This window comes from Panthera tigris, chromosome X (assembly GCF_018350195.1).
Source record: "Panthera tigris isolate Pti1 chromosome X, P.tigris_Pti1_mat1.1, whole genome shotgun sequence".
NCBI lineage: Eukaryota > Metazoa > Chordata > Mammalia > Carnivora > Felidae > Panthera > Panthera tigris.
The window spans coordinates 27619637-27634655 of NC_056677.1; the positions used below are offsets into that span (position 1 = coordinate 27619637).

The following is a 15019-nucleotide window of genomic DNA, read 5'->3' on the forward strand; positions in this document are numbered from 1 at the left end:
GCTTCCTAATAATGAAAAGACCTCTACTGAATTTATATAAATTCCAGTCTAGAGCTGGCAGAGGGCTGAAAGTGAACAAAAATCCATGATGGTAAGTCTAGTAAAAGGGTTATTATTTATATACCCTCTTCTTGCAGAAAGTGTTAGAAGCGTTTAAAAATAAGACATACATACACGTTAGTACCACGAATATGAGAGTGAAAGACCAAGAGCCATAAGGTCATGAGAGGGATAGTTTTACTCTAAGAAAAGGATGATTTTCATAATTGGTTTTTAAAATGTAATTCTTAGCTTCCTGGAAAATTAGGTATGAAGTAGAATTGGGGGGGGGGTAGTCCACATGTGTGGTTTTTCTACCAAAGGAACTTCTCCTATACTTTTCTCCTTAATCTTGATTGAAGTAAAAGAGGGCCAAAGTGGTTTTGGCTGGTATATGCCTTTATATTCAGTACACTTCTCCTCCAAATTTCAGACATCGGCTCCCCTATTTGATGCTAGTTTCTTGTTAAGTTAACCGATAATTGAAGCACGAGATGAGGAAGACTGAGAATGGGATTCCCATTTTAATGAGAACTCCAGAAAGCCCTAAGGTCTAAGGAAGTACTAGCCTGTCGTCCGTCTACACTTTCTTACCTGCCATTCAAGCACTAGGATCGATGGGCATCGGGAGTTTAGATTCCTTTTGGATTTGGCCAATAGAACCTCTTCCCTTATTCCTTATAAGAGCATGAGATAAATACTATCTGGCATGCAAATTCAGAGAGAGAGATGACCTCTGCTCTTTTCCGTCTATACTATAAGCAACAAAACTCTTGTAATTGAAATTAGTTTTCCAGTAACTTCGTTTTGAATTGATCAACTGCCATCTGCCTGTTGATGGGGTCAGCTGAGGGTTTCAGCGACAGGGTCTCTAGAGGAGTTCTGATGATAAGCATGCTAACACAGCCATTTATTACTGCACAGGTTTTATGACAAGACCATCCTCATTACTGCAGGAATGCAATTAAATGGAGCTTAGGATTTCAGACTGAATCCATGTAAAGATGAGTAAAATTATCAGCTGGACTATGTATGCGTTCTTATTAATTTCTCAGGTCCAGAATTCTTGTACTCAGTTCTTACATAATATAAAAATAATTGCAACTTAGATGTCTCATTTACTTATAACACTGCAAATTCACAGAATTACACCAATTGGCTTAAATGACAGAATTGTACTTTTTACAAAATTCGATTTTGTGTGTATATCTTGACCAAAATACATGATACATATGCTTTCATCATGAATAGAATGATAATTTGCCTGCACTTCTAATTCTGCATTCAAAATAATAATAGAATTTTGGGCTACAGTTTAAAGAGGACAACCCACAGATTTAACCACATATTTTTAAATTTAAATTCTCAATCTCTTCATTTCAAACCATTTCAGCAGTTTAAAAGAAAAAATAAATCGGCAGACATGTGCATGTGCAATTTCCACTAACACATTAATTTAATACTAACTAGTAGAGTTAACACAAGTCAATCGAATTTATTATGACTTTCATATATTCTATTAGACTGCTGGATGTTGTTCTTAAAAATTTCCAGGTTAATAAGTTGTTTTTCTTATTTACATAAATTTCTTCAACTCCTGAAGGAAAGACAGTTCTACATTATCTGAAACCAGAATGTTCCTACAGTATTTTTTGGTAATGGTTCAATTTTCTTGCTTTTCAATTGTATACATTTTATACCTGTAAGTTTTTATACAGTAGTGGTTTTTGTTATTTGGGACAAAGTTGGGTAGAAAACAAGTAGTAGTTTATCTCTCTCTTGCATATGTATATATCCATGTATTTGTGTATGTATACATTTAACCAAACAGGTTGTTTTAGAATGAGACATATCTTCAAAAGATTTAGAGAACATCTGAATTTCATTTAAAAAAAAATCAGCGTGGGGGCGCATGGGTGGCTCATTCGATTAGGTGTCCGACTCTTAATTTTGGCTCAGGTCATGAACTCACAGTTCATGAGTTCAAGCCCCTTATTGGGCTCTGCACTGATGGTGAGGAACCTGCTTGGGATTCTCTCTCCTGCTCTCTCTCTCTCTCTCTCTCTGCCCCTCTCATGTGCTCTTGCTCTCTCTCAAAATAAATAAATAAACATAAAAAAAGAAGTCCCGATTTCAAGGTTTTTGAATTGCTGGAAGGATTTCTGGATAACATAGTATTGGTGTTTTTAATGTTTTGAGGAACCTCCATACTGTCTTCCATAGCAGCTGCTATGGAAACAAACAAACAAACTTAAAAATAAGATCAGTGTGAGTTCCAAAATGTTTTAATGCCTATCCATATCATTCCATATTATTTTTCTCTTAAAAGGAAAATAATTCTAAGTTTTTACATCTTCTGTTTCTTTTTTGACATGTAGTTTCCTTGATCTTCATTAGCTACCCTTGAGGCACTCTCAGCTATCTTAGATTCATACTAATGACTCTCAAATATAGTAATTATCGATTATCGACAGCAAGGAACTTAACAGTTAAATACAATAGAGTGGAGAAGCACTAAAAATAAACTCAAAGTTGACTACTGCCTTGGACTTAACTTCCAGAAACACAATTTAAAACCCAAGTTTCTAATTCTTTGGTGTTTTTGGCTAATGATATTTTGTTGCACATACAGGAATTTTATAAAAATGTACACCTGAAACTAATGTAACACTGTGGGCCAACTATACTCAAATAAAGGTTTTCTTTTTAAAAATGAGATTTATTTAGGGGCGCCTGGGTGGCTCAGTCGGCTGAGCCTCTGACTTCCGACTTCAGCTCAGGTCATGATCTCACGGTTTGTGAGCTCGAGCCTCGCATTGGGCTCTGGGCCGACAGCTCGGAGCCTGGAGCCTGCCTCGGATTCTGTCTCCCCCTCTTTCTCCACTCCTCCCCTGCTCACACTCTGTGTCGCTCTTTCTCTCTCAAAAATAAACAAACGTTAAAAAATTTAAATACAAACTAAAAAATGAGATTTATTTAAATACTAATGCTAACCACAAAGTTCTGTAGCCCTCAGCCAGGGATCTACGAATGTGCATCGCACACTGTCCCCTGGCTTCACATTTGTTAAGTTTTTCACTACTTGACTAAATGTCTGTCCTAGATTATTTTATTACATATTGATCCAAGTGCTTCTTTCCCACATAAGAAATATTCATCATCACATGAAGAGCAAAGCCATTTTCACCTATATTTCAATGGAAATCTCTCTTAGGGGATTGTTAGGTGACATCTATTTAAATTCAGAAGTTTTCAAGTAATTGAAATTTTACATCTGGTTCTAGAAACAATTTTTGTTTTTTATTGTCTTTAAGAACGAAGCCATCACCATCACCAACTTGAAGGCAATACCCTTCAAAGAAACATTTGCCAATATATTGCACATGAGGCATGCTCTGTTAATATGTATTTTTGCGATTATTTTCAAGAGTATCATATACAAGTCTTAGAGCACATGGAATCAATTCATGAAAATAAGTGGACTAATTATAGCATAACCTATTCACTCCATGCTCACATGCCATGAAGATATTCTCCGGAATATTGAGAAATACTAAAACTATTATGGTTGAAGAGACCAATCAAAGAACTAGAAGGGCATATTCTATCACTTTAGAAAAGATACGAATGAGAAGAACAATGTAATCTTTGTCATCCTACACTACTGATAAATCAGTGATCTTCTTTCTTTTTTTCTTTTGTAAAAAAAATAATAATAAGAACTAGAGTACCTATAATTCCTAAAATGCCATCCAGTTACATTTACCTGCGGACAGTGATTCAGGTGTATTTTGTAAATAAAATTCTAAAAGGTTAATAACCACACATTGAATATATTTAATGAAGACTGAGATAGTAGAGGATTTAGTTCTGCCTGTCATCTTGATACATGGTATCCAGTCATGATAGACAGGAGAAGTTAAGTGGTACCTATCACTTGAATAGAGAAAAGCTAGGCAATGATCCTGTGAGCTTTTATGAGAAATACAAGAATCTCAAAATAATTCTTTGACACCACTGGGAATCTATCAACTCATTTTTTAGAAAATTCGGTTTTATAACTTTTGAATATTCTCCTTTATTATAAAGTTGCAATAGGTGCAATAAATTTTAATACAGAGAAACAAAAGTTGCATATACAAGAAACAACCAAAATTTTAATCCACAGAGTCAGAAATTTGGAGATGTAGTTTGCTATCTACACTTTAAAATATATCATTCTGTTTGACACAGTCATGCAGGTCTATAATAAATCCACTATAACCAATGAATGACTTTGCCGTTAGTTTAATAAAAATCTCACACAGTTATTTTTTAAAAATCAGTGTAATTGGAAGTATCATGTTCATTTTCTCCTCTTTATGCAAAATCCACGCACTCATATTCAGATTTTGCCTTTTCCTCTGAATTTCATTAACTCTGCCTTGAATAATTATATCCTTCTGAATTCTGATGTGTACAAATCCTGTCTAACCTTTTGAAAATCAGCTTGCTTTTGTTAATATTCTTTACCACCTTATATCATTATAGATATTCATGCATCATTAGCAAGGAAGTGCTGTAGCCATACTAATTCATTTTATTTCTCTCTGTTCATATTCATATCTAACGATATATACCCAAAAGAACATAATGTCTTTATTTTCTGGAAATGAAAATCAAGAGATGTGGAAGAAAGTCCCAAAGTACTATCTTTATTAAAAAATGGAAAACTCAACTGATGCTTAAAAGGACTGTGATAGGATAAAACTATGATTTGTAACATCTAAAGGTGAAGTGAAAACAGTTTTGAGATTCTGAGCTTTGTAAGTAGGCATGGGTATCACTCATAAAGTTTTTAATAAACTTTGGTTTCTCTGAAACTCCAGTTATCACATTCTTTTTATCACTTAAAATGTGTTTCTTGAAGGACCACATAACTACATAAGAGAGAAGCAATCCTGTTTTGAAACAAATCGTGCATTATATCTACGTTTTTAAAACAAAATGTTTTCCTCCATGATTTAAACGATTTCTCTCACCTCAATATAAATTTCAAATGGGTTGTGGTTACTGGCCCATTTATGATTTATGAGGTCAAAGAAACTCAAAAAGAAAAATGTACTATATCCCATATTTTTATGATATATTCCTTAAAATACCAATATATCTAATATAAATATGGTATACAGAAAATACATCAACACATTCAAAGTCTAACAAAAATAGACTGGAATCTGGACAAAAAAATGTAATAAAATAATGCAGTCATTTAAAAAATTCCATTAGAGTTAATGAAGACAAAGATGGGCTAAATCTTTCAAAGAAAGCAAGATCACTTATTAATGATTAAACTGACCCCTATTATGAAAATCTGTTCATTTATATCTGATTATCTTTCCTCAAAAGGGCATTCTTAAATATATAGATTACTCTGAAATAATAACACAATAGCATATAAATCCCAAACAGGATTACAGACTTTATATGGGTTCTAATGCGTCATAAATGACAAGGAAATGGAAAAGAACTAAGGCAGCTCCCTTTCTCAGTCTCAAAAGTATTCAGAGAAAGACAATTAAGTTTCCTTGTAGGGATCATTATGGTAAGAAAGACACCTGAGCTATTTTTATTTATTTTTCCTCGATCAAGCCTATAAAGGCAAGTCAAATTGCAAGCCTAAAAAGGCAAGTCAAAAAATCCAATTTGGCCAAAAATCCTACATTAATCCTCAGAAAAAAAGAATCAAATAATAAAGCACACAAGAAACCAGAATATGGTGCAGATGAGATATGTATAAGTTTAGTCTTTCCTGTTTACGGTTCTGAATGCACATAAATGCCAGGGCAACACTAGCATTTTCACAATACTCAGGCTTCTATGCGTTTAATTAAGTTGGTGTGTAGAAAGACTTTAAATAATCAGCCTAATGAGTCCTAATGGATTGGTTATGATCTTTCATACAGAAAATAGTAACGGAGAGTTTGCTCTTAGGTATTCCCACCCGCTTTACTGCAGCATCTAGAAAATTGTCTGTGTAAAGCTCTGTAAGAAAAAACAGATCGATCCTCAAATGATCATTAAGTAAAGGATCAACAAACTGCAAGAAGCTTATAATGTACCCCCTTTTTGTTCAAAATAATAAGAAACACTTAATAATAATCAGTGCAAATTATTGCAGAACATCATTCTTTAGAGCCACATTATTTATCTTCCAAAATTGGAACGAATTTTTGGTACAAGACAAGGCATCATTGAAACGGGTGTGCAGTCGAAGCTAGATTTGCCAGGCTCTCCGTATGTCCTACTTCTAGGAGGCCAGGTATGTGTAGTGTCCTGTATCAAGGGTCTGGCTGCTGGACTTGCTTATTGATCTGCCTCATGGCGATTCTCCTCTTCTATACCATCAGATTCATGTAGCTCCTCAGGGCCAAGCTAAATTAATATCTAATTAAACTGATAAACTAAATCTTGATAATGTGTTAATGGCTTATAGTGGTTTAAAGAGTTATCCTCCACAGGATAACATTTGCATTTTAATAAGGATTTTCAATAAATTAACATAAATTAGTGACTTGGTAGAATTCTAGTCACTAAGTACAGCCTGTAAGAGAAGTGAAAGAAAAAGGGCTTTGGTTCCCACTAAGGTCAGAGCGAACATATAGCGTCTACCTTGTAAGAAATCACCAGAAAAAATAACATGGTAATTTCACAGATAAGGTTATAGACCCTCGGTGCCTTACAACAGAAAATATATGTATCAAAGACTCAAGCATAGCACCTAGCATATAGAAAGCTATTATAAATACTTGTTGAATAAGTGAATAAAGAAATTATTAGCATAAAATTTTTTTTAAATACATGTTTGACCAGAACTGCTGGGGTCTGCAGCTGTCATAGAATTTCTATTTTGGAATTCCCAGAATTCACACAGGAGTGTTTCCTTCATTTCATAATGTAATCTTCATTGGTATGGATTTAAATCTATTTCTGATTGAAGCAAGTCACATTTCTCAAATTCAGGGCACACTACTAGCCGACGCTGTGACACGTGCACAAGTTGGCTTGTCAGTTGTCTCTGTTATTAATGTAAAACACTGTACGTGAACAAAAGTGAAGCAATTATTTGGGATATTGTTATACAGATACTTTTAGCACATATTAATTTTAGTCCCTTCATGGAGGCCCGCAATGCCTCTCAGTGGATTGGCGTATCTGAGAAGACATACAGTCAAGAAGTCCTTTTAATCCTTGTGAACTCCTCCCAAACTGTCCACGTAAAATTTTTAATTTATGTATCTAGTATCAATTTTCTGATAGGAAGCTATTCTGACATGTTAACTTGGCAATACTTGGCATAGGAATTTGTCATATGTTCACGTGAAAATGAACACACATATACATATATACATGTATTCAGTTTAAATTGAAAATAAAATTAACACAAGAAAAATAACTTAGGAATTAAATTCTGCAATTATATAGCATACTACCATATTGCTTAATTTCTATATTCCTGTGGCTCTCCCAGTTTGAGCAGATTTTGCAGAGCAGGTTCACAATATTAATTGATGTGTTACGCTTCTCTAACATCTCAGAAAACCTGGCCATCATTTATCTCCACATTATTTAATCTGGCAACTAAGTACATATTTTTGAATATGCCCAGGGCATAATTCTGGTTTTGAATGAATTTTTTATAAAAATATGATAGTGTTAAGTCAGTCAGAGAAAGACAAATACCTTATGATCTCACACATGTGGAATTTAAGAAACGAAACAAATAAGCAAAGGAAAAGAGAGAGAGAGAGAGACAAACCAAGAAACAGGCTCTTAACTATAGGGAACAAACTAATGGTTATCAGAGGGAAGACAGGTGGGTGGATGGGGGAAAATAGGGGATGGAGATTAGAGAGTACACTTATCGTGATGAATAATATAAAATAAAATGGTAAAAACAATAAATAGCCATTCATCAGTCGATGGACATTTGGGGTCCTTCCATAGTTTGGCTATTGTTGATAATGCTGATACAAATGTGGAATTCAAGAAACAAAACAGATGAACATATGGGAAGTGAAAAAAAAAGAGAGAGGGAAGTAAACCATAAGAGTCTCTTAGAGAGCAAACTGTGGGTTGACAGAGGGAGATGGGTGGGGGATGGGCTAGAAGGGTGACTGGTAGTAAGGAGGGCACTTGTTGGGATGAGCGCTGAGTGTTGTATGTAAATGATGAATCACTAAATTCTACTCCTGAAACCAATATTGCGCTGTATGTTAACTAACTAGAATTGAAAGGAAAAAAATGGAAGAAAGAAATAAAAATAAATAAGAACGTAAATAAATAAATGACAGATAGCAAATAAATAAAAAATAAGAATGTGATAGTGAAGATGCCTATAACTGACCACTCAATGTGGCGGTCCTTAGCTACATGTGACTATTTAAATTTAAATCTGAATTATTTAAAAGGAAACACAATTAAGATTTTAGTTGCTGATAAGAATAAATTATAACATGGTGTTCAATTTTTAATAATACAGACAGTTCATATTGCAAAAGCTAGGATCTTCGTGTGTGAAAAATTTTAACACTACTACTATATATCAGAAAGCAATTGTTGTAGCATATCTAGATTGACAGTTTTCCTCACAAAGGAGATTTCGACTGGCTACTAAATCCAATTTAAAATGTCAAGAGTTCAAATTCAGTCAATTTGTCATACTACATCTGTTTTGGTTGAACTGCTGACATACTTTGTTTTTGTATATACAGCACCTCAGTCTCTAAGTAATCGCATCAACTCTGATTAAGTTAATTAATAAAAGCACCTCTGTGAAGTCTACAAATTACATATGCAGGATTTATCTGTTGAAAGTTTATGGGGGCATCTTGGTGGCTCAGTCAGTTAAGCGTTCAAGTCTTGATTCAGTTCAGGTCATGATCTCACAGTTTGTGGGACTGAGGTTCGCGTCGGGCTCTGGGCTGACAGCATGGAGCCTGCTTGGGATTCTCTCTGTCCCTCTCTCTCTGCCCCTCCCCCGCTTGTGTTTTCTCTCTCTCTCTCTCAAAATAAACAAATATTAAGGGCACCTGGGTGGCTCAGTGGGTTGACTGTCTTAGGCTCAGGTCACGATCTTCTGGTTTGTGGGTTCAAGCCCCACATCAGGCTCGCTGCTGTCAGCATGGAGCTCGCTTTGGATCCTCTGTCCCCCCTCTCCTCTGCCCCTCACCCCCTTGTGCTCTCTCTCGCTCTCTCTCAAAAATAAACATTAAAAAATAAACATTAAAAATAATTTATGTATGTATACAGGTATGTGTGTATACATACAAATAAAATGGAAAGGTTGACATGATGAGAACAGTGCCTTAATATGCACATTTTCTGTCTCCCTCACAGGTGAGTAGACTCAACCTCCAAAATAACCATGACTAACTACTAGACTCGAGAAGAATGCATGCATCAGAGATTCAGATTTTAGGAAAAGAGGGGAAGGTGGACACAGGAAGATCATGAACTGATAGTCTTTGAAAGGTTATTTGAACCTCTGGCACAGTCTGGGCTGGAAACTATGAACCGGGTGATTTCCAGGTGTATATACGGGGCCATCTGTGGGAGACAATTGACTTAACAACAACATTTATTTGACAGAGGAAGGAATCAGTACCTGCCTGTGTGCTTCATGAAGGCATTACTGGGCAATGGCTGCACTAGATAACAGGACAGCTTTAGCCCCCACCTCGAATTCATAAGCTCAGGATGCTTTCCTATACATACTTATTCCTGGAGGTTGTGGCTTGTTAAGCCTTTCTTCACCAGAAAAAAAAATACTCCTACTATTTTGTTGCTTCTCAATCAGCAGTATATAATAGAACCCACAAACCTGACTTACATTTATGCTAACAATTTCACACCCTTTAATTTAAGCACAAAGAAAAGAACACAAGACCTTTCAGTACATACAAGGGACTGAAAAAGGGAAACAAAGCTGACAAGTAGTATACTACATACAAGTAGTATACTAGAAGAAAGAGACAAGAGCTTTAATAAAAATGAAATGACAAGCTTTAAAAAGATAACACAAGAGCTCAGAAAGCCTGATACCTGTTATTTTTTTAATTCAATAGATGATTTGGAAAAGAGAACGGTCACCGCTAAAAATAAAACGTGGGTTCTGAATGACCAACCAGAGGAAGTACCTCACAACAGAGAGAAAAACAGAAAGAAAATGAAATCCTAAGGGGGACAATAAGAGACACAGAGGATAGAATTAGTACATATAATATGTAGTGAAGATAAATATCAAAAGGAGAAGACAGAACAGATGAGACAGTTAAATATTTCAAATAACTTATAGTTAAAATAACTATAAGACAAAATTTTCCCGAGTTAAAACATTTTTGATTTGCTGAAGTTAAAAATGTTACCCAAGTACCAAGAAGGGTTAAAGAATACTTAAAGAAACATATTTAGAAATATATTAAATCACACCCTAGCGAAATTTTTCAACTCTGAGGGACAGGGTGGGGAGCAACTTACAGAGTGTGAGATAAAGAGAACACTTTAAATATAAACATACTGAAACTGAGACTAGCATCAGACCTCGTATTGGCCACAATGGAAACTAGGACATAGTGGCAGCTAGATGGCAATGAAAAGTAGAAGACAGTGGTGTATAACCTGCAGAACCCTATTAAAAGAAAAAGATTATGGGGCACCTGGGTGGCTCAGTCGGCTGAGCGTCCGACTTCACCTCAGGTCATGGTCTCACAGTTCGTGAGTTTGAGCCCTGCGTCGGGCTCTGTGCTGACAGCTCAGAGCCTAGAGCCTGGAGCCTGCTTTGGATTCTGTATCTTTCTCTTTCTCTCTCTCTCTCTCTCTCTCTCTCTCTCCCCCCATCCCCTGCTCATGTTCTGCTTCTCTCTTTCAAAAACAAATAAATGTTAAATAAATAAATAAATTTTAAAAAAATAAATAAATAAATAAAAGGAAAAGATTAAAGAATGCTGTCACTTGGGTGCCTGGGTGACTCCGTCTCTTAAGCATCCAGCTCTTGGTTTCAGTTCAGGTCATAATCTCCTGTTCATGGCATCCAGCCCTATATCGGGCTCTGTGCTGTCAGCATGGAGCCTGCTTGGGATTCTGTCTCTCCCTCTCTCTGCCCCTCCAACACTCACATGTGTGCACGCACATGCTGTCTCTCAAAGTAAGTAAATAAACTTAGAAAAAGAGTGCTGTTATTATCCAAAGAATCCATCATCACAATTGTAATAGAAAGATCATTTTAAAAATACAAGTATTTAAAGGGTATATATCCTTATATACTTTTTATTTTTTTAATGTTTGTTTGTTTATTTATTTATTTTGAGAGAGACAGACAGACAGAGAGAAAGCCAGGTAATAACAAACAGGTCCCATGCTGTCAGTGCAGAGTCCGATATGGGGCCCGAACTCACGAACTATGAGATCATAACCTGAGCCAGAATCCAGAGGATGCTCAAGTGACTGAGCCACACAATCTCCCCTTTATATACTTTTTAGAAGGAAATTTCTCAAGTGCTGCAGCCAAATGAAAAATAAATTATAATAAAGATTTCTAAATGAGGAAATAAAGAATACAAAAAAATTGATGACCAGTAACCTCTGTGAGAGTTTTTTGTTGTTGTTGTTAAATTTAATAGAACAACAATAGCTTCAGTGTAATTTGAGTGATCACATGACTTCATCAACGAGATAAGTTATACTAGAATGGGAAAACAAGAGTAGTTAGGAACTAAAATTATGAATTATTGATATTTGAAGGATTTTATCTTGGCTTGAAAGACTGAGGAGTTGCTGAGGGAATCGTACTGGTGGGGAAAGCAATGTTCTTATTTAATTTGGATATAAAACCACAGAAATAGTGGGGTGAAAGATTGTTAAAAATCAGAACCTAAGCACTAGTAAAATGGAAATGCAGAGTGTAACAGTCACTGCTGTGCCCCAGCATTTGGCTGCATCCTAAATAGGATATAAATTACTAGAAATAAAAAGAGAATATGATAAAGCCACAGCTATAATTGGTAGCTTCCATATACCTCTTTCAGAATTTGTTGGTTCAAGATGACTAAACCAAACAAACAAAAAAAGAAAACAAAACAAAACCAAGAGTAGAGATTTGTTTAAAACTAACAAGTTAAGCTTAATCCACATTTTATACAAAATGAAAACGTATGTTCTTCTTTTATATTATAGGGATATTAAAAAAGGTCATATATCCACAAAGAAATTCAAAAAAGGACAAAAAGAGATTTTAAGTCACCTTTTCCTATCATAATCTAATAATCCAGAAATGTAGAAAATAATAGAATAAACTTTGATTCCTCTTCTAAAGCTGTTACAAAGGATGCATCAGATCAGTATACATTGCCTAGAAAAATGTCCCTGATGGACTGCTCTATTTCAAAACCATGTATACGGGCACCTGGTGTTCATGGTGTTCAGTGGGTTAAGCACCTGACTTCAGCTCAGGTCATAATCTCATGGTTTGTGAGTTCAAGATTGGGCTCTCTGCTGTCAGCCCAGAGCCTGCTACGGCTTTCTCTCTCTCTCTCTCTCTCTCTCTCTCTCTCTCTGCTCCTCTCCTGCCCACACTCTCCCTCTCTCTCAAAAGTAAATAAACATTAGAAAATTAAAAAAAAATGTACAGAATGAGGTAATATTTTAAAAAATGGGAATATATATATATATATATAATTTATGGTTAAGAATCACAGAATATAGTATGAAAAGATACTACTAAACTGTAAACATTTCTTATTTCAGAAGGAATAGACTGGCAGAAGGAAGAAATGGAGAGTACTATACTTCATACTGAACTCTTAAACTATTATTGTATTACATTTAAAATAACCATAGAAGCAAAAAGACAGTTTGCAATGGTAAATAAGATCTTTATGTAAGCTGTTTATGAGTAGTCACAGCTCCTTCCAAGTGACTTGACCAAACAGGCTGTTTTCCACTTCAACCAAAGCTGTAGGAAAACATGTACTATTTTCTTAATTTTAATTCCAACAGGAAAGCATATACTATTTTTCAAGGGTTTCTTTTTTTTAAGTTTATTTTTGAGAGAGAGAAAGAGAGAGCGAGCGAGCACAGGAATGGGCAGAGGGAGAGGGAGACAGGGAGAATCTCATGCAGGCTCTGCACCATCAGCACAGAGCCCAATGGGGGACTCAAACCCACAAACCATGAGATTATGACCTGAGCCAAAACCAAGAGTCAGAGGACCAATAAAATGAGCCACCGAGACGGTCCAGAAAGCATATACTATTAATTGACTCTGAACGTTATGGAACCAGACCAAGACAAATGCTTAAGAAAGCAAGATGAATGTATTTTCAAAGAAATTTACATTATCATTGCAAACAACACTGATGGCCCTCACTGTGCAATTACTTGACAAGAGTCCTGAAAGTGAATGGGGCTGGTTTCTCACATGAAGAAAAGGGAATTATTTTTTGGTGTGTGAGGTTCCTGACAATGAGTAAGGAACGTTAAGGGCAAATGTTAAACTGTGCTCTTAAATTAAGGGCATCCACTGTTAGATCTATTTTGGCTGAACTGAAGAGTTCAATGTTAAACAATGAGTTAAAATAAAAGTAACTAGTGAGAAAAATTCCCAAGCCAAAGCAGTTATTTAGCTAAGTTTACAACAATGAATAAAATGGCAGATTTTTGTTTTGCAATTTAAAAGTGGCTTCTTCGATGGTTTTTCTGCATTCTAAATTACTTTTGTTAAGCTCAGGGGATTCCTATTTCTTTGGCCTGACATACGAGGCTATGTTTATCTAAATGACCTTAATTTAGAGAGATACTAATAACCTTGAGATATAACACTAGTATTTACAAAATTATATGACCGAATTCCAAATGCAATGAGTTTGATAACTATGCCACAGTCTATTCTCCTTTTAAATACTCACAATTATTTTATATGGCTGTAATAAAAGGCATAAAGTTACAAAAGACAACTTTGGAACTTGACTGAAAGATGGAGAGTCAACTATAAAAATTATCATCGCGATGAGCTTAGCAGGCACTTTTATCAAAGGCCAAATGTATGTTTTACTAAGGAAACTTTTGTATGCAAACATTTATAAGTATAGACACATGAATTTATGTGTAGATACTTAAACAGAGTTCTATGTATATGTGCACACACATGGCATACACAGATGAAATATATTCAGGTAGTTGGATATTTAGATAGATAGATAGATAGACAGATCAGCTGGCAGCAGTGTTTTGTGATTTAGGAAGCCATATGCCATTATGTGCTAAAAACTTTCACATTTAGTAGATAAAAGATTCATGATTCTTTAACCTAATTTTATTGGGAGCATAAACTGTTGAAATAATTAAATGATCACACTAAGTATAAACCAAATCAAATAAATAATAATAAACACAGATAATCTCTCTTCCTCTCCCTTTTCAGGTCATGCTGTGCTAAAGAGTTTCTCAAGGCCATGTGCCCATATGTCCTTACATATAGGTGCTTCCTTGCTTCACGTCCAGGCTGCGGCTATTATTTCATATTTCTATCATTTATTCTTTTCCCTTTCCCTTTTGGTCTCTACTGGTAGCAGAACAAGATAATTATGTTTATTAGAACTGTTTTGGTAATCAAAATAAGTTTTTAAAAAATCTTCAAAAAAGGACCTGAATACTCCTCTCGTAAAGAAATTTAAGTAAGCTTTGGACTTCATGAACTTTACCGAATCAACTTAGGGATGCCAGAGGCCTTTTGTTCTATTCCTTTCCTGATTCTTGGCTGTGTTCCACGTAATTCATAACGATGTCCTTCTGACCTGTGAATGAATGAGTTGCTGTGTGTATATAGAAACTATTATGCTTAATGTTATTTTTCTAAAAGAATATACTTTGCCAAGTTATAAATAACTTTCTAAAATATGATAATCACCGAACAAAACCATTTTTTTCCTCACCAAAGATTATG

At 35.2% G+C, this 15019-nt stretch overlaps 1 protein-coding gene across 1 annotated transcript in view; it reads right to left on the reverse strand.

Annotated features, from left to right (window-relative positions):
• The window catches only part of DMD (dystrophin), a 1614661-nt gene that overhangs the window by 1138597 nt on the left and 461045 nt on the right, over positions 1 to 15019 (reverse strand). The gene's annotated exons all lie outside the window — the stretch shown is intronic.